We start from the raw sequence: 21575 nt of genomic DNA, 5'->3' as shown, positions 1-21575 counted from the left end.
ATGTGCCTTGTAGTATGTTGAACACTATGCAAATCTGTTTTCATTTCATCCTCAGAATGGTTGTCATGAGGAGGCACTATTTTTTCACCTTATAATATTTTTTATTTCTGTAGTGTTGGTAGTACTGTCCCCTCTTTCTTTCTGATTTTAGTTGAGTTTTCTCCTTTTTCTTAATCGATCTAGCTAAAAGTTTGCAAGTTTTGTTGATCCTTTTGAAGGACAACTCTTGGTTTTGTTCATTTCCTCTATTTTTTAAAAAAAATTAATTCAATTAGCCAACATATTGTACAGCACTAGCTTCAGATGTAGAGCTCAATAAATTTATCAGTTACATATAACACCCAGTGCTCATCACATCATGTGCCTTCTTTAACTCCCATCACCCAATTACCCCATCACCCCACCCCCTCAACCCCCTCCAACAACCCTCAGTTTGTGTCCTATAGTTAAGAATCTCTCTCATGGTTTGTCTCCCTCTCTGGGAAGATTTCCTCTATTTTAAAAAATCCATTTTATTTCATTTCTCCACTTTGAAGATGAGAAAACTGATACCCAATTTTAAATAGTTATTAAGTGTCTGAGTCAAGATTCAAACCTTGAATGTCAGGTTCCAAAACCTAATCTCATTAAGTGTTTAAGAAAGAAGTTACTGAATTTGGGTTTGCATCCAATCATGATTAACAACAAAATTCAGTTTACAATTTTGCTATGTCACGCCATATTATTTGATATGCTATGGCTTGAACTTTATTCCCTTGCCAGTCACACTTAAGTACTCTCCTATTTCTTTTCTTATTAAATATTTCAAGCATGAAGTTGAGTATAGACATAATTATAACCAAAACTTATGTACTGCCACCCAGCCTGGTCACATATTACCATTCTGTCATGTTTGCTTCAGATATTTCCTTTTAAAAAGAAACATTATAAATATAAGCAAAATTACCCTATGAATTCCTTCCTATTTCCACAAAAATAACTATACCCTCAAATTTCCATGCATGTTTTTCTGCTTCTACTACATGCTTGCATCCACAAAAACCATATAGCAATGTTTTCATATGTTTTAAAACTTTGTTTAAATGATTTTCCACTGTAGGCATCCATCTGAAGCTTGCTTATTTTCTTAAATATGTTTTAAAGATTTAGCCACTTTGATAGTGGCTTAAATTCTTTCATTTTAACATTTAGATAATATTTTATTATATGTTATGTTCTGATTAGTCATTCATATGGATTAACATTTGGGCTGTTTTCAAACTGCAAAAAGAAGTAATGCTGCAGTGGACATTGTCACACTCCTTGGATACATATGTGTGAGATCTCTCTGTGGTCTATGCATCTTCAAAGTTATTAGATGTAACACGTGGCTCTACCAAGTGTCAGTAGCAATTCATACTGATCCAGCATGAGTTCATTGTATCACCATTTGGTATTGCCACACTTTAAAATGTTTCCAAAATGGTGGATTTAAAATATCTTATATTTTGGCATGGATTTCTCTAATTACTAGTGAGATTGAACATTCTTTTATTATTTTTATTTTATATGTTTTTTTCTATTAGGTTTCTTCTGCTGCTTTTATATATGCCCATGTTTTTCTGTTGTTACAGGAGGGAGGCCATATACCCTAAGCAGATAGGAAAGCAGAGTGCCTGGTGTGTCATATGGTCATATGTGTCATGGAAAAAGCAGAAGCAGAGGGAGTACTGAAGAGGGCTAAGGTGGGACCTCAAGTTCAAATAAGGTAGTCAAGGATGACCTTACCTGGCAGGTGATATTTATCTAAGTCATAAAATTGATGTGGGCAAAAGCCATGGAAACAAATAGCAAAATTGTAAGATGGTAATATTCAATCAAAATATGTAGTGATACCTTGGGATGTGTTATAACTACCTTCTATACTAATCTTCATGCTTTGGATGCAGCTCTTTTGCAGTTGCATATGTTCCAACTATTTTTCCTGGTCCAATGCTTGTCTTTTTATTTTGTTTAAAATAAAACTCTTTTTAGATTTTTTTAAAAAAAGATTTTATTTACTTATTCATGAGAGACACAGGGAGGTAGAGACATAGGCAGAGGGAGAAGCAAGCTCCCTCTGGGGAGTCTGATGCAGGACTCGGGATAATGCCCTGAGCCAAAGGCAGATGCTCAACCTCTGAGCCACCGAGGCGCCCATAAAATAAAACTTAAAAAATTTTTAATGTAAAGAACTATATCAGTACTTCCCTTTAAGGTAGGTGTTTTTTGCTTGGTTTGCTTTCCTTTGCTTTGCTTTTATTCAGTACATCCTTTCCTACCCCTCCGTCATAAAGACATTCTTCTATAGTTCCTTTAAAATTTTTTAAAGTTATGCCTCTTGAATTTAAGTCACCTGGAATTGATATTCTTTATATGGTATCAGTTTAGGACTCAGTAAATTTTCTGTATATTTCTGCATGATCCTTGTACCATTTATATCTCAGTCTATCATGTACAAAGTTTTTAGTCAGCATAAGGTATTTTGGGGTGTAGATCTTATTCCATTAGTCTAGTTTTCTAGTTCTGTGCAAATACTTGTACTACCTTAATTACTATAATTTTATCTTAAGTTTTCACAGTTGTTAGGGCCTATCCATGTGCCCACCTGCCCACCTACCAATATATACATACATCTTTCTATCCACCATTATTATTCACAAATATTTTCTGAGACCCTAATTATGCCAAGTACTGCTTTTATCACTGGAGATTTAATAACAGACTAAACAGATATTTCTGCCCTCATGAGCTTACATTCCAGGGAATGGAGGCAGACACTAAACTAAATAAAGCAATTAAATATGCCATGGTTATAAGAGCCATGAAGATACACAAAGTAGAAAAACATCATCCAGCATGTGTTAACACCTGATTTAATATATAAACTGAAAAAATCTAATGGAATAACAACAACAAAACCACTTATTTTAAATATACACCAGACATCTAGAGTTTGCAGGAAAAAAAATAAATACTCATGCTTAGATCTATCAATAGTTTATAACTTTTGGTGAAGAACCTCTACTCCTGACAGATGCTATATAAAATTGCATCCTGTCCTTGCCAGGCTGTGACTACACAGGAAAGTCTATTTTAGTCACCTAGAAGGAGAGGTGTGGGCACACATGCCCACACCTTCTGTTTGATTCTTGACCAGTGACACAGGTCTTGGGTCAGAAAGAAACTGCAGTTTGTCAGCTGGACATTATGGGAGCTTGGAAAATTTTCTGCTTTTGGAGACCTGGGAATAAGCCTAGAGCTCCCAAACACAGCTCCCAGAAAAATACAATTTTTTACAAGCTGTCTGTAGGTGCTCTACAGTTAAAACAGAATATGCACTACCTCTGCTACCTTCCTCAATTCCTAGAGTAAATGAGCCAATAGATAGTTGCTTTTTCAAGTTTATTTGTTTTTTTTAAAAAACAATTTTTCTATCTTTGATAGTAATATCACGACTCTGTATGAAACTTATTATGTTTTCTTATCAACACAATCTGCCCTGTGTGACTCTGGGCAAGTTATTTCACCTTTCTGAACTTCATATTTCTCACTGTAAAATGGGATAAGAATACCTAATTGCAGGCTTGTTGTGATCATTAAGTACTGTATTGAAAGGCCTCAGTAGAATGGCTGCTATGTGGTAGGTATGGAATAAATGGTAGGCCTTATCATTAGAATTGTTATACAAATAATTCTAGGTATTTGCCAAAGATCTCTAAGACACTCCCATGACCTGGTATCTGCCTGGGTCTAGAATCCAGGCTCTCTGAGCATATAGAAGTTAAATACATAAATTAGGAGTGCAAGTCCCAGTTCCCGCCCCAGCACTTTACCATCACCAAGACATGAGAACTACTTATGCCCCAATAAGAGCTGCCATATGTAAAGAGCATCAACAAGTTAGTGTTAACTCATTTGTACACTCCCCAAAAACTCTACAGCCAGTTGGATAGGGAAGTAGCAGAGACAAGGTATACACTAATTATATCTATGTTGAATACACCCGGGTTTGCTAATTTGTATACAGCCAATCATAGCAAAGGTAACTCCTCTAGGGGAGCCACTCACAGTAAAGGAGTTCCCACTACAGAGTGAGAGAATCCTAAGCTTGCCTAGCTCCCACTGCAGGGTCCCACTGACCCTCTTCTCTCCTAATGTTCCAGCCTCTACAGGTCTAGAAATTGCTCTGACAAGAACTCTCATGCTAGATGCAATCCACAGTGATAGTGTAGTGGCAGCCAGGACAATGGCAGCATCCATACCCACAAGGCAACTAGTGGGCAAGTAGAGATACCACATAAAGGTTTAAGGTACTATATGACCTTTTACCTCTACTCCAAATGAGTATGCTTCTGTGTGTGCATGTGGTATAATTAAGCATTAATAAGAAGGAAGGTTTAGTCAAGAGAGGTTAAATACTTTCATGTTGGATGCTTCTTTGCTATACTGAGTAATTCTATAAAAAATATAAACATTTAAAGAGGTTATTTCCGGTTGAGTTCTGCTTATTACATCAAAGACAGAAGAGGAAAACAGTTCATAGGTCATTGGCCCTTAGCAGCTCTGACAGATTGATTCACTTATTCATTTATTCGTCTATCCATTCATTCTTTCATTCAACAAATGTTTACTGAACTGTGTTATATTCCAGACATGGTTGTAAGCCTTGGTGATATAATGGTGTTAACAGTCAAATGGGGACAGGATTGAAAATAATGACAAGACTATGATTAATTCTCAGATGAGAAAGTATTGGCTGTTAAGAGGGCATAGATGAGGGCTGTCTGAGAAGGAAGTCCATGTACTTCACATTAAAGCCAGTTAAAAAACCAAACCAAGCCAACCCAAACAAAAAAAAACCTCCCCCAAAAAACCTTTGGTAATACATTGTCCTATTTGTTCCAATGACTGAATCTTCTGGTATCCCTCCCACCCCTGCTCCCGTATCTAGCGATGTCAATCTTCCTGTCCTACTCCTTGCTTTATTCTTGGTCTTGATGGACTAGGGGCCTGAGAATGACTTTCAACACTTCTATATACATATATACATATATACATATATACATATATACATATATACATATATACATGTATACATTGCTTTCCCTCATTCTCTGGAAATTCACATTCTGGGCAGTTCAGGTAATGCACTGGCTTAGTTCTCTGGGAGGCCTACTGAATCAGCCTGTCTCTTGAATAAATTCTGGGGAGGCTCCTGGGTGCAAGTTCCCTTGCCCTCTTACCTGACATCTCAGGATGCCTCTGGAGACACCAGTACCTAGCATGGGGCTGACTGCTATGTGTGTCTGACAGCTAAAATTAAGGGCAGCAGGGCAGAAAGTGTATGTGCTGACACCACAGTTCGACAAGCTTGCTCCGATGCTGTAAAACACCGTTGGCGGAGTGCACCAGTAAATTGTCCCACTAATTAGTTTATTATTTCATTTGAGAGATCAAATACATAAATAAAATTAATAAACCCTGCAAAATAAGTGCATCACTGGAAATAAAAGTATTTCTCAGGTCATTGCCTTAAACACAGACATTACATGCTAGAATAATGTTAACACAAGAAAGGCAAATCGTGCTGCCTTGCGGGCTGGAACATACCAACAGCAGCTGGAGGTTGGGGAAGGGGTAGGTGCTGAGCCTTGGGGCTGACCAGAAAACATGGATGGTGTTCTCTACTCTGGCATACCTACAGTTTAACCTTAACCAAGTCAACTTCCCCACTGACCCCCATTAATGAGCTTGTTTACTTGTGAGTAAAATAAAGGGGTTGGGCGGTTTCTGAGGTTTATTCTAGCTATGGCATTTTATGATTATGGGAATCAAATGAAAATCAGAACTGGGTTATTATGAACTTAGTCAATCAAGAATGCATAATGAGGGGCACGTGGGTGGCTCAGTGGTTGAGCCTCTGCCTTCAGCTCAGGGCATGATCCTGGGGTCCTAGGATTGGGTTTCTTATCCAGCTCCCTGCAGGGAGCCTGCTTCTCCCTCTGCCTGTGTCTCTGCCTCTCTCTCTCTCTCCCTCTCTCTCTCTCTCTCTGTGTCTCTCATGAATAAATACATAAAAAATCTTTTAAAAAATGTGTAGTGAAAATTAGATGAAATAAGAACCCATTGTAATATGGATTTGAGAACTCGGAGGGAACTTAGGTAACATATAACCTAGCATTCACCTTATAAACAAAGGAAGAAGGAGACCAAGTTTGCATTCTATGAGGGCCTATTATAGACCCCCCCCCAAACAAAACCCAACTATGCTAAGGATATTCACACATACCCCAAGAAACTTAAGCTCAGAGAATAAAATGTGGCTAAATCCACACAGAAAAGACCAAAATGAGGTTTCCAACTCTCTAGATAAAAACATTTCCACCAACCTGTATTCAATTCCCCAGTCTCTTATTGGGATCTCAGGCTAGGTTGCTCACTGCCTAGCAGCTCCCTGGACTTATAAGAGATATCATGGATGATGGATGTTGTATGGTCATTATTGACCATTATACTGACATTCCAAATTCTGTTTTTCCTCTGCCAATGTTGTAACATCACCTTGCAATTTAGACTGCCATGTTTGATAGTGAATTCAGCCCTCCTAAGCATTTTAAGAAAATATCATTATATCATAAAAGGCATATAAATAGACTCTCAGAGATAAGAAGGAACTTGTTCAAAGCCCCATGTTAGTAAGAGGTCAAGATGGAATGCAAAGGATGTCTAACCTCTCAGATCATCAACTTTTTCTACTAAACATCAGTAACCTGAACATTTATGACTCATTTTTTTCTGATCTCACTACACTGTACAATACCCTTTGCTAATTACATATTTTAAATTATCTATGCTAACTAGAGTTGAATATCTTTCCCTCCCAATATTTTCTACCCAATATCTCCCTCCCAATATTTCTATTTATTTTCTATGGTTTTGAAAAACCACAACCGATTATTCATTTTTGAATAAAAGGCATATTAAGACATATCTCAGAATATATAAACAACTGCTGCTAGGGTTAATTTATATTATTTTATAGTATGCATGTGATTAATCCTCATTAATATGAAATTCTCCTTTGTTGAGGTGCTATGTACAATTTTAAATGGCTAATTAAAATAAACAAGAATTGAGAGAGAGCAAAAGCTGAAACCAGAACTTGTGTGCAATTCTCAAAGGTCAATTTTTAATATAAATGTAAATGCAAGTGTAAGTTGATAAGATGGGGTGGAGGGAGAAGTAAAATCCGTGAAGTCTTAGAGTCCACGAAGAGGCAACACAGAGTAGCGAAAACTGTACTCCTCTGAAGTGAAAGAGTTATCAGTCCACAACTTCTGTGCGAATTAGAAGAAGCCCCTCAACCATTCTGAAGCTTAGTTTCCTCTTCCAAAAGATGAAGCTGTTCTGGGATTAAATGAAAAAATGGATGTCAGCAAGGGCTTGGTACATGTAAGCATTTGGTACATCTATTATTAGGCCCTGAGTCACTGCCCCCACATCTTTAGCTGATCTGGAAAATATGGTTTTGTGAGAGCAAAGACAAGTTGATGGAGACAAAGCAAAAAGTTGATTTTTTTTAAAACTAAAATTTCTCTGGCATATATAGGAAAGAAGCCATACATAATGCATTCAACCAACTCTAAGACTTAGAAATTGTGAGCTCTCTGCTCTGGAAATTTGGGCTCCTGGCACACTGTAGATATATTTATCTTTCTTTCCCAATACATGCATAGCTAGGTAAATTGCTCCTTTTAAATTATTTCAAGTACTATACAAACATTTACAACTTTAAGCCAAAATAAATCTTTATGCCATAAACTTAAGACATAGGTTTGAAGAGCAATTTGGTAGTATATATAATAAAGCCTTAAAATTTGGTTAAGCCTATGACCCACTTTTAGAAATTCATCCTAAATAAATAATTATGGATATGTCTAAATATTTGGCTACAAAAATGTCCACATATCTTTACAACAGTGAAATATTAGAAATAAAGAGATTTGACAACAGTGATCTGAATAAATTCTGCTGTTTATGTTATGAAGCCATTAAAAAAATAATGAAGAGTATTCATGCCATTAAAATAAATTTTTACCAATTTGTGTAAAAAAATGACAGTAGAACATACAATATGAGATTACTTTTATAAACAGTACTTAAGTGTATAAGCAAAAGACAAAAGAAAATGCCCCAAATGTTATGAATGGTCATCATAAGCTTATGGGGGAATTTTATTTACTTTGTCTTGCTTATTTATATTTCCTAAAATTTCCACCATAAATATATTTTTTAAAAGATTTTATTTATTCATGGAGAGACAGAGAGAGAGAGAAAGAGAGGGGCAGAGTCATAGGCAAAGGGAGAAGCAGGCTCCATGCAGGGAGCCCAATGTGGGACTCAATCCCAGGATTCCAGGATCATGCCCTGAGCTGAAGGCAGATGCTCAACTACTGAATCACCCAGGCATCCCTCTATCATAAATATTTATTTTTATTTTATTTATGTATTTTAAAATATTTTACTTATTTATTTTATATGGAGAGAGTGAGTGAGCAGGGGGAGGGGAAGAGGGAGAGTCAGAGAGAGAGAATCTCAGGCAGACTCTGTGCTGAGCATGGAGTGCATTTTAAGGTTCCATCTCATGACCCTGAGATCATGACCTGAGTGGAAATCAAGAGTTGGATGCTTAACTGACAGAGCCACCCAGGTGTCCTATTTATTTTTATTTTAGGAGGTATTGATCATCTCAAATGTATATTACAATCATGCCATAAACAACATGAAAACACAAACAACATTCCGGTAAACCGTATTTGTATAGAAAATTTTAACAAAAGCAATATGTTTATTCTATAAAAGTTAAGCAAATTGATAAGAATATTTTGATATCCTAATAAGAAAAGGAAATGAATAAAATAATTAATATAATGAATAAACAGGTATGTGGAAATATTCAAGTTTAGAAGCGATCAAACACATGCAAATTCATAAAATGCGATGGCTTTTAAAATCTATTAAATTAGCATAGTTTATATAAAAAGAGACAAAAAGACAACTATTTAATAATTAGTGCTAGTAGGGAGATACATGTTTGCATACATTATAGATAGAAGTTTAAACTGGTACAATATAATGTTATTTTTGACTTACTAAATGATCCTACTTTTGGGAATTGGGGAGTGATTCGACTTTGGGGAATGATTTAGAAATCATTCTAAACACAGAATGTATATTATGAACAAAAGTGTTCAGTGTAGCATTATTTGTGACAGGATAATTGGGAAAAATGCCTATCAGTGGGAAAGATAGCAACATTTTCATTACTAAATAGTGTATAGCTATTAAAGCACTATTTAAGAGGATACATAGTAAAATGTGAATGGTTTTTTAAGTGAAAAAGCATCATTCAAAACAAATATGTATGTGCACACTTACACACACACACATTCACTCACTCACATACAGAAAGAGATGGCAAGAAAAATGCCAATAATTTTTAAAGGTATTATCTTTGAGTTACAGAATTAAATTTTTCCTTTCCCCCCCCTTCTTTGTGCATGCATGTGCATGTATATGTGTTTCAAACTTCCTTCAGTGAGTATGGGTTAGTTTTATAATGTGAAAAAAAAATGAGTATGAAATAAAAATAGAAAAGTTTTTGATCTTCTTGTGCCCTTAGGAAAGTCTAGAGGAGCTAGCCTTCAATGAAGTAATAGCCAGAGGAATATTTGCCCATTTAACTAAGTTAAGAAAGTTGCTAGAGGAAAAACAAAGCAATGGAAGTTAAAGGTAGTTTGCAATCAATTTAAAGTCTGGTAGGTATCTTAAATCAATTTTATGGGGAGCATATTCAGCTGCGGAAAACCATGCAAGGAAATAGGAAGATAGATTATATTTCTTTATCTTTTAAATGTGTGCTTAGGGAAAAAAAGGAGGAGGGTGGCCATAATGAACAGAAAGGCATTAGAATAGAATATCAAAGCAGGCAAGCATAATGCAGTTCACTGTTGCTCTCTTTCAACTAGCTTCAATTTGTGGAACAAAGGGGTGCCATGTGTTTAGGAACAACAAAGTCACAACTGGTCACTGAGCTTCCTAAGAAATAGGACTTGGCTTGAATGCTTGTTTGCTGGACAACAGAAGTTGGGAGAGATATGCAGGCTGGTCAGTGAGATGTGGAAAATATTTGTGCAACTGGTACATACCAATTCTATTCCCACTTGTCACTAATTCATTGCCAACATCTTGAGACTCAGCTTCCTTATACACAACAAGTGTTCATTTGTTCATTAAATATGTACTGAGTGCTCAATACCGTGCAGGGCAACAGGACAGAATTGTGAACAAGACAGACCATGACCTCTTCTCTGTCTTACATTCTAGAGGCGGAAACCCCATTGTGGATCAATGTAGTGATAAATGTGGGTTCTGGGATAAGACTCCCTGGGGCTATGATCCCAGTTCTAAAGCTTCTACTTCAAACACTTCTACCACTCCAAATCCAGCTTTTACCATGTCTTCTACTATGACCCTTTTCTGAACTATCACCATCTTTAGCTTGATTACTACAATAGTAGGGTCACTGGCTTCCTGCAACTTAGCATCCCCCTTCTGTATGATCTCAATAGGGCAGCTAGGCTAATTCACAAATAAATAAATAAAATGAAGAAAAAAAAGATGATTGATTGAGAGCAAAAGAGACATCAGGCCATTGTTTCCCATTTTAATCAATATACAAGTCAAAGTCCTAGTCATGGCCACCACCTACCTGGATCCAGCTTCTGGCTACTGCCCCGACTTCATCTCCTACTATGTGTCTCCCTATTTAATACGTTCTTCTTACAACATGCTAGGCATTCTTCCTACTGTGGGGCTTTTGCACTGGCTATTCTCTCTGATTGAAAAGTACTCCTTCCAGATGTTGCATAGCTTGCTCCCTCACTGCCTTCATATCTGTGCTAAAATGATCTTTCATTATTGGAGGGTCTTTCCTAATTAATATACATAAGATTTCACCCACATCTCCAGGGTTACTACTTTGTACAACTCCAGAGAGTGGCATTCACATCACAAAGTGAATTGTACCCATTGGAATTAGGCAGTGTACAGCCTGACAAGCTATACACAATAGCTCTGTCCACCACCATTTCTCCACTGCATTATTCTCCTTCATGGCTAATACCACCTGAAACTGTTTTTTAGTTGTTTATTGTCTCTCTTGTCCTAAAATAATAAAGTTTAACCAGAGCAGTGATTTTTGTCTGTTTTATTTACTAGGATGTCTCTAGAGATTAGACCAGCACCTGCCTTGTAAATAAATACTTAGTAAATATTTATTGAGTGGTTGTCTGAAAGACTCTGGCAAGTTTCTTAGTCTATGCTTGCACTATCCAACATGGTACCACTAGCAAGATAAGATTAGTGAGCACTTGAAATATGCCTAGTGTGACTGAGGAACTGAACTTTGAAATTTTTACTTTAACATTTAAAATGGAAGCAATGTAAAATAATTTGCCATTAAACTCAACTTTGCTGTTTTTAGGGGACATTTCATTTTAACCCCTGCAATGTCTAAGATACTACTTAATTATTATTATTATTATTTTACTATTTTAATGTGGACACTAGAAAGTCTACAATTACATGTGGCTTGCATTATACTTTTATTATGCTTTTTTTTTTATTTTATCTAGTTTCTTCATCTGTAAAAGGATGATGATAACAACTACCTCACAAGGGTGTTGTGAAGTTTAGGTGAGGCAACATAGGTAAAGCACCTGGTATAGGGCCTGGTACATAATAGCTGCTCAGTACTGCTTGCCATCATGGTATCATTGTTGCTGTTGCCGTTGTTATCAAATATAGAGTACATATAATATGGATGAGTTCTTATCTGTGAGTTGAGGAAAGGCTTCATTTTGAAATATATTTGAACAAAATTCTAAAAGAGAATTATAAGTGGATTAAGTAAATACTAAGAGGGAGACTTGGCAGGAGATATGGTGGCCAAAACATCCCCAAAGCAAAGGACAGAGCCACAAGTCAGACTTGAGTCTTTTTTTTTTTTTTAATTGGAGTTCAATTTGCCAACATATAGCATAACACCCAGTGCTCATCCTATCAAGTGCTCCCTCAGGGCCCATCACCCAGTCACCCTCACCCCCGCCCACCTCCCTTTCCACCACCCCTTGTTTGTTTCCCAGAGTTAGGAGTCTCTCATGTTGTCTCCCTTTCTGATATTTCCCACTCATTTTCGTCAGACTTGAGTCTTACCCCAAAGCCCATGCTCTGAACCATCAGATGATACTACCTCTTAATAAACCTATATCAAGCAAAATGGCATTTAAGACTTAAGAGGGGAATCTCTAGATCCTAGAAAGGGTCCATTTAACCTTGAAATAAGCAACTTCAAAATTGGATTTGAGGGATCCCTGGGTGGCGCAGCGGTTTGGCGCCTGTCTTTGGCCCAGGGCGCGATCCTGGAGACCCGGGATCGAATCCCACATCAGGCTCCCGGCGCATGGAGCCTGCTTCTCCCTCTGCCTGTGTCTCTGCCTCTCTCTCTTTCTCTCTGTATGACTATCATAAATAAAAAATTAAAAAAATTAAAAAAAATATTTAAAAAAAATAAAAAAATAAAAAAATAAAAATTGGATTTGATTCAGTGCTTCTTATACTCCATGTGTGAAGATCCTTGGAGAGTGTTTTGGCCTTATTATTTGGTGTGGGAGAACTCTACATAATAATTTACGATTTTCCTTTTATATTTTATTATAATTCTAAACATTGACAAATGCATATTATAAATCATATGGATGATACTTTGCAGATGGGCAAAGCTATGAAATTTCTATGCTAGCTTTTGTGATTGCTTTTGTGACTATTCTAGTAATTACCCAGAGGGATGACAGTGCTGAACCTTAATTCAGTGTTTCTCAAATTGGGGACCAAGGACCACAGGAGGTACAGTAAAGGACCACATGATTTTATTTTATATTTATACTTTTACAGGATTCAATGGATAAGACTTAGCCAATCTAACATTGAGTAGAATCAATGCTAAGAAAGGGAGATCAGAAGAGAGAAAAGGAGGTATTTTTGATTGGCAGAACTCAATTCAATTTTATTCAAATGCTTTGGATTATTCCAGAAAATACACATCACCTTCTGTAAACTGATATGCGCCGAGGAATTATTATGATTTTCCTTCACACTATTTATTTATATGTATATATATGTATGTATTTACATATGAATATGTATTCAAGCTGTCATAAACATATTTTACATGATTATTCGCCACTAAATTTGGAAAATATTCCATACAAGACTTTGGGCATCATCAAATCATCTGGACCCCCCCTGATGAAAAGTGTTCTTACTCCCTGCTGCACCTGGAGGGACCATTCTAATTGGCCTCGCAATATGCCCAAGGGTTAAATTAATTTATGTGAACCTCACAGCTGGACAGCTGCCCAGCACTATATACTAGCAGCTGTTTGACACAATAAACCAAGAATCAGATTTTCTTGCAGCAAAAATAAATTTTTAACAACATCGCCCATTTCCACAGAGGCAGAATACAAGATATGATTTCTGTATGAGATGATTGTGAAAGAAGCCTCCTCGGAGGAAGGGTGTCATTTTCTAAGTCAAGGCCCTGTCCTGCCACATTATTTAAGCACAACATGACATGGAAATACATTTAATAGGATTTGGCTACAGGCAAAAAGTCTGAAAAAAAGTACATGGATTCTAAGAATTTGCTGCTGAGTTATGCATGGAATTCAGAATTTACTAGAATTGAAATCCTTAAGACAATCTTTGGCTCATAACAAAATAAAACTCCTCTCAAATGTAGCTATACTAGTACACTCATTATAATAGTCATCATATTCCCAGAATGAAGGAGAAGATCAAAACTGCATCTTTATATTTATTTCACAATTCAACTCCACTAAAATTATTTTTTCTTCAGCACATGTTAAATAACTGGCACTTCACCAGAACCTTTTCAATTACCTATTAGTAATAATAGAAAACTGAACCACCTGCTCAGGTGCATTACATATCTATAATTTTGCAACAATATTTCAAGGTAGGTACTACGCTCTCATTATCTTTGATTCAAGTGTTTGGAATATAATGTGGTAGTGAGTCATCTTGCACCACTCATAAAAAGGAAACCTATTTAAGGATGGAGAAACAACACAGAAAAAGCCTGGATCCCTGCAGACCCTTATGGAGCAGAGCTACCATCCCAGCTCTGGCCAAGTATCACAGGATTGTCACATGAGGTAAAGAAATGTGCTGTAGTTTAAGTCACTGTTGTTTGATGTCTCTTTTGCATATGTATAGGTCAATCACCTTTAGTCCACCTAATATAGATCCCGCACAAAATTGCAAGCTAGGTCATTTAGAAAAGAGGGAAATTCTTATTTTCAGGTCAAGAAAATAGATACCAGCAGAATTGTTGAGTAGCTTCTGGGAAGATAAAGAAAAAGGTGGAATGGCATAAAACTATAAAGTATATCTATGAAAGCAAAGAATACAGGAAAATAGAATTAGTCATTGAATCCTGAACCTGTACATAATGCCAAATGTAGGCTGGACAAAAAATAATGTTTTCAGGGAGAAAGACAATTATAGACACGTGCTAGGCACAAAGAAAATATTTATAAAATTTTGCTTATTAAATTTTGTCTTTTTGTTAAAAAAATATAATATGCATTTAATATTAATCATTTAGGCCAGTGATCAGCAAAACTTTTCTTAAAGGGCCAAATAATATTTTATGCTCCATGGCCAAGGGGCAAAATCAAGAATGTTACATAGTTACTCATATAACCATGTAAAACTATAAAAACTATGACACAAATGGAAAGACATTTCTTGCTTATGGATTGGAAGAACAAATACTATTAAAATGCCCATACTATCAAAGGTGATCTACAGATTTACTGCAATCCCTAACAAAATACCAAGTTTTTTTTCACAGAACTAGAACAAATAATCCTAAAATTTGTATGGAACCACAAAAGACCCTACATAGCCAAAACAATCTTGAAAAAGAAAAACAAAACTGGAAGTATCATAATTTCAGATCTCAACTTATACTACAAAGCTATAGTAATCAAAACAGTATGGCATAAAATTGGACACAAATATCAACAGAACAGGATAGAAAGCCCAGAAATAAACTCAATTAATCTTGGACAAAAGAAGCAAGAGTATGCAATGGGAAAAAAGAGAGTTGCTTCAACACATGGTGTTGAGAAAACTGGACAGCTATATGCAAAAGAATTGAACTGGACAACTTTCTTATACCATACACAAAAATAAGCTTAAGATGGATTTGAAATTTTTATATGAGACCTGAAACCATAAAAATCCTAGAAGAGAACACAGGCAGGAATTTCTGACTTTGGCCATTGCAACATTTGTCTAGATATGTCTCTTGAGGCAAGGGAAATAAAAGTAAAGATAAACTATTGGGACTGCTTAAAAAAAAAAAAAAAACTTCTTCACAGCAAAGGAAACAACTAAAACTGAAAGACAACCTACTGAATGAGAGAATATATTTGCAAATGACATATTATATAAGGGGTTAGTATCCAAAATAAATAAAGAACTTATACAACTCAAACCCCAAAACCAAATAATCCAATTAAAAATGGGCAGAAGACATGAACAGATAAATCTCCAAAGAAGGCATCCAGATGGATGACACATGAAAAGATGCTCAACATTACTCATCATCAGGGAAATGCAAATCAAAACTACAATGAAATATCACCTCATATCTTTTAAAATGGCTAAAATGAAAAAAAAAATACAAGAAACAACAGGTGTTGGTGAGGTTGTGGACAAAAAGGAACACTTGGGCACTGTTGGCAAAAATGTAAACAGGTGCAGCTACTATAGAAGACAGTATGGAGATTCCTCATAAAGTTAAAAATAGAATCACCCAATGATCCAGTAACTAAAATACTGGGTATTTACTCAAAGAATACAAAAACACTAATTCAAAAGGATATATGTACCCCCATGTTTACTGCAGTATTATTTACAATAGGCAAAATATAGAAGTAATCCAAGTGTTCACGAATAGATGAATGGATAAAGAAGATGTGGTATACATGTGCAAACTGCTATGATGGAAGTCAAGGAGGAAAAAAAAATCACAGGAAAAGGTGCAAAGACATCACCAGAAAAAAAAAAAAACCAGATTTAATAAAGACGATGATTCTGGTTCATCAAAGATATTTCCAAGAGAAGTTATTAAGGAAGGTGGACCTAAAATCACATCAAATAACTTTGAGAAATGTGCCACAAAACCTGGGAAAAAAAGATGCAGAGCAATTCAAAAATAAGTAGCAAGGGGATAAAATACCAGAAAACAAATTTCAGCACAAATAAATTCAACAGAAAGAGAAAATTCCAGGAGAATCGTAAAAGTGATGAATCAGCAGCCAAGAAACCTAAATGGGATGACTTCAAAAAGAAGAAAGAACTGAAGCATAGCAGGCAACTCAATGATAAAACCAACTATGACATTGTTGTTCTGGCAAAGCAATTTGAGAGATCTTAAGAAGAAAAGACCATGACAAAGAAAAAAGAGTGAAGTTGATAGTGATTTGCTGAAGTTGATTCAAAGGAAAATGAAAACTACTGCATTTGTGCATGATTCAACTTGTGTGATCCAGTGTTACATTTGGTATGGTGATGAAGAACAGTGAAAAGAGGCTTTTGAAGAACTGCAAGATGATTTGGTCCAATTAAGTAAAGCCAAATATTTCAGAGATATTAAGTGGCTAATAGAACAAAATAAAAAGAAGAAAGTGGAAGAGAGGGCTCTTTTGCAAAAACACCTGAAGAGCATGTTGGTATGAAATACCTGAAAAGTTACAGATTGCACAGATAATGAGGAATTTTAAAGACCATGTGAGGAAGATGCTCCGGCATGTAGAAGTGTCTGTCATTGTGGAGTTATGCATACAATGACAAAGCCTTCTTGGAGCAGAGGAATATGCTGAGGGAGGAGCTCTATTTCTTCTTTACAAGTCAGCAATCTCCCAGCTTCACCCAATCATCCAGCTCTGGACAAAGTATTAAGAGGTACAGCTAGAAAAACTAGAGCTTTATCATGGATGAAATAAAATAGATTCTAGCTCCAATGGCCCAAAAGGAAGCAGCGATTAAGCGTTCATTGGTGCAGAGAGTAATCTTGGACTTTTAAACCTATGTACCCCCAAAGCTAAGATCAGAAAGACAAGCATCATATGATTTCACTCATATATGGAATTTAAGAAACAAAATAGATGAATATAGGTAAAGGAGGAAAAATAAAGACAAAATCAGAGGGGAAGACAAACCATAAAAGACTGATACTATAAGAAACAAATTGAGGGTCGCTGGAGGGGAGGTAGGTGGGTGGATGGGGTAATTGGGTGATGGGCATTAAGAAGGGCACTTCATGTAATGAGCACCGGGTATTCTATGCAACTAATGAATCACTAAATTCTACCTCTGACAGTAATAATATACTATATATTAATTAAATTGATTTTGAATTAAAGAAAGAGATTGGAGCCATCTGTGAAGCAGTGATATACCTGGCAAACACATGATGGTCCTAGAGTGGCCATATACTATTTGTGGGTTAGCATGCCTAAGGACAGGAAAGTGATATGAAAATAGTCAAGACTTAGGTTGGAAATGTGGCTAATGGCCAGGATTTCCACTTGGTCTTACTGGCGGCATTTGATTGTATTGATGATACTAAGCTTATGAAGAAGAAAATCATAACAGAAATTATTAGCTTCTTGCCTAACATAGTAGATGACAAATATGGAAAGAAGGTCCTATTGTATTTACTAAGCCCCAGAGATCTTGCACATAGTGCAAGAAATTATTGAGGTTCTACAGAAAGGAGGTAGAAACGCACACAGTAAGGATACAAGGATCTACCCACCAGAGCTCTTAGAGTCCATCTTTTCAGCTTTGTTAAGCTGCCTGCAAGGACATGTCCAAGAAGTGGTGCTGGATAAGTCTTTGTGTGTTTTGGTGTCCGACATTCTGGGAGCTTCCATTGAAGATGACCAGCCTGCCATGAATGCCATTGCCAAGTTGGCAGCTGGAGAGCTACATCTGGGTGGCAAGGCTTCATGGCGCAAACATCCTACAGGACATCTAGTTCTGAAGTGGTTAATAGAACAAGGTAAAACGAGGAAGAAAGTGGAAGAGAATGCTCTTTTGCAAAAACATCTGTAGACCATGTTGGTATGAAAAACCTGAAGTCCTGAGCTACATGTAAAACCAAGGTGCCATTATTCTTTCTAGTCTTCTTCAGAGCTCTGATCAAGAAGTTACAAAGAAAGTCAAGGCTGAATTGAAAGGCCTGATTCCTACATTGGAGAAAATTAAAAAATGCCAGCAAAGGAATAGAAATGCTACTTGAAAAACTGGCTGCAGAAAAGAGAGAGAGAGAGAGAGAGAGAGAGAGAGAGAGAGAGAGAGAAACTGGCTGCACAGTGAAAACAGTTAAAAACAAGATGAAATCATTTTTTCTGTTTTCTTTTCTCAATGTGGAAAAGAAGGGCTAAGATCCACCTTTCTGGGAGTCTGGGTGCTCTCTGTAGGTATCTGTTCTTTGTATTAGAGTCTATTTATAATACAGTTTTTTTTAAAAGAAAAGGGTGTGAGATGCACAGACACACACATGCTGGAATATTATTCAGCCATAAAAGGATGAGGTCTTGCCATTTGCAACAACATTGATGGAGCTAGAGAGTATAATGCTAAGTGAAATAAGTCAGTCAGAGAAAGACAAATACCATATGATTTCATATGAATTTAAGGAACAAAACAAACATACAAAGAAAAAGAGAGAGAGAGAGACCAACCAAGAAACATACTGTTAACTATAGAGACCAAACGGATGGTTACCAGTGGGGAGGTGGGTGTGAGTGTGGGTGAAATAGATGATGGGAGTTACAGAGCACACTTATCATGAGCACTCAGCAATGTATAGAATTGTTGAATCACTATATTATCCACCTGAAACTAATACAACACTCTATGTTAACTATACTGGAATAAAAAAAAATTAAAAAAATGTAAAAACCATTCTAAGCTTGAGCCTCATACCAGATTTGATCTTCAGGCTGTTTGTCCACTCCTGATTTAGACCAAGGAAGCAATAGAGTAATAAGGAGTCAGACTGAGTAAAGAAATCTGAAGTCAAAATAAAAATGAATGTGTGGCAAATCAACTTTTGATGGGTTCCCATTTATTGGAAGCCCAAATTCCTTCATGTGACCTTTCACAAGGTTACCACAGGCTTCCTTGTTGATTTCACATATAGATCCATAAGACTGCCCATTATTTTCTAAGCACATACACCATTAGTCCGATGTATCTTTGCTCATGCTTCTTCTTTGCCCTCCCCTGCCTTACTTGCCTAGATAATTCACTAATAGATTAGATCCAGATGACATATTCCTCCTCTGTATAGAGTTTTCTAGATGCTACTGCAACTCATGCTCTAAGCCAATATCACTTTTTCTGTGCTTTGATACTACTTTTTTCATGACCCATCGTATACCTTTCTTGTGTACTTGATATGATGATTTACACATCTATCTTTCCAGAGTATAAGCAGGGAATAGGTTTTTTTTTCCAGCACTGTGAACAGTGTATACCCCACAGCTATACTCATTAAAAATATTATTTACTGAGAGTCTCTTTTGTGTGAGGCCCTGTGTTAAGCTCTTGCATTCATTATATTATTAATTCCCATAACTCCCATCTCAGATAAGCTTTAGCTTCCTCATTTTACAGATAAAAAGCCCAGAAAAATTAAATAAATTGCTCATGGTTTCATAACCAGGAAAGTGACAAAGCTTGGACTCAAACCCAGTTCTGATGGGCCCCCAAATCCACGCTCTTGAACTGTTATGTTGTCTCATCAATTATTGAGTAAGCAAATGAAACCTATAACTTGAATTAGGCTAATATCATTACCTGCTGAAACATCTCTAAGATGTTTCATTTATTTTTTAATGTTTATTTATTCATGAGAGACCAGAGAGAGAGGCAGAGACATAGGCAGAGGGAGAACCAGGCTTCCTGTGGGAAGCCTGATGTGGGACTCGATCCCAGAACTCCAGGATCACGAACTGAGCTGAAGGCAGATGATCAACCACTGAGCCACTCAGATGTCCCTTTAGGATGTTTTAATTAAAAAAAATGCAAATAGTTTATAGTTAATATCATAAATATTCAGAGGTAGAAAGTACCTACAAGATCAATAGGTCTAGCTTGTTTTACGGATAGTAAAATAGCAGCTATGAGAAAGCACTTATTTTTACCCTAAGATCACACAACTTAAACCCCAACTTCTGCATCATGTTTTGACCTTTCTAGCACTTTCACGGATGTCACCTAGAGTCAATCTCATCCCACACCAATGAATTGGCAAACTCAACATTAATCTTCAGAATAAATGTTGAAAATAAGGTCTTTACAATGAGTTAAAATTGCGTTTGGCTCTTCCAATTGCATAGACATTCATAAAATAAACAATATTGCCTTTGGTTTCATTTTGAAATAATAGAACAGGTTTGATGATTCTCTTTAAGACCCCTCCTACGCTCTACCACTGGGCTTACTCTCTTTTTTTTAATTTTATTTTTTTATTAAATTCAATTTTCCAACATATAGTATAACACCCAGTGCTCATCTTATTGCATGCCCTCCTTAATGCCCGTCACCCAGTTACCCTATCCCTCTTCCCACCTCCCCTTCTGCAACCCTTTGCTTGTTTCCCAGAGTTAGGAGTCTCTCATGATTTGTCTTCCTTTCTCATTTTTCCCCACTCAGTTCCCCCCACTTCTTTGATGGTTCCTTTCATTATTTCTTATATTCTACACATGATTGGAATGATATGATAATTGTCTTTCTCCGATTACTCTTAATGTGGGATTTATCACAATGCACTGTCTTTGGCTATTTATTAATCTGTCTCTTACACTCGATGACGAGCTTTTCAAGAACATGGACCACATTGTATCCCTATATCCTGGCACAGTTTGTGTTACAGAACTGGTGAAGATTTATTGACTTGCTAAATTGAGGTTAGACCTAAGAGATGTGGCAAAGGGCGATCAGCAGGGTAGCTTGTCTTCCGATGTGTGTGTGTGTGTGTGTGTGTGTGTGCACATGTGTTATCTGGAACTCTCTTAAGTCATCATTGCATATTTCCCTGTCCCAAAAGATTTCCCTCAAAAAGTTTTTAGAAAATGCCTATGAGTGAGACTTTGACAGTTTTTTTCCTAAGCCTGAAAATATTAGGAAAATCCAGGTGGTCAAATTCAGTGTAATCAGTGTTTTTCAGTGAACATTGTGGATGGATGAATGCAGGCTGATTATACAGTAAATATTTAATTTTAGATTCTGATTATTTCATATTGACATTTCAGAGCAGTAAATATTTTTATGCTAGATTCAGCCTACACCACGAAAATAACTCCCTCAATGGCAGAGTCTAC

At 36.5% G+C, this 21575-nt stretch overlaps 1 protein-coding gene and 1 pseudogene across 11 annotated transcripts in view; one reads left to right on the top strand and one right to left on the bottom strand.

Annotated features, from left to right (window-relative positions):
- DAB1 (DAB adaptor protein 1) overlaps positions 1-21575 on the bottom strand; it is a 1107850-nt gene that overhangs the window by 591209 nt on the left and 495066 nt on the right. The window lies entirely within an intron of this gene.
- LOC112926045 (pumilio homolog 3-like) lies at positions 16181-21340 on the top strand (annotated as a pseudogene).

The sequence above is a fragment of the Vulpes vulpes genome, chromosome 12 (assembly GCF_048418805.1).
Source record: "Vulpes vulpes isolate BD-2025 chromosome 12, VulVul3, whole genome shotgun sequence".
Taxonomy (NCBI): domain Eukaryota; kingdom Metazoa; phylum Chordata; class Mammalia; order Carnivora; family Canidae; genus Vulpes; species Vulpes vulpes.
Note: the sequence above shows the minus strand (reverse complement) of the source record. Positions and strands in the feature narration are given on the sequence as shown.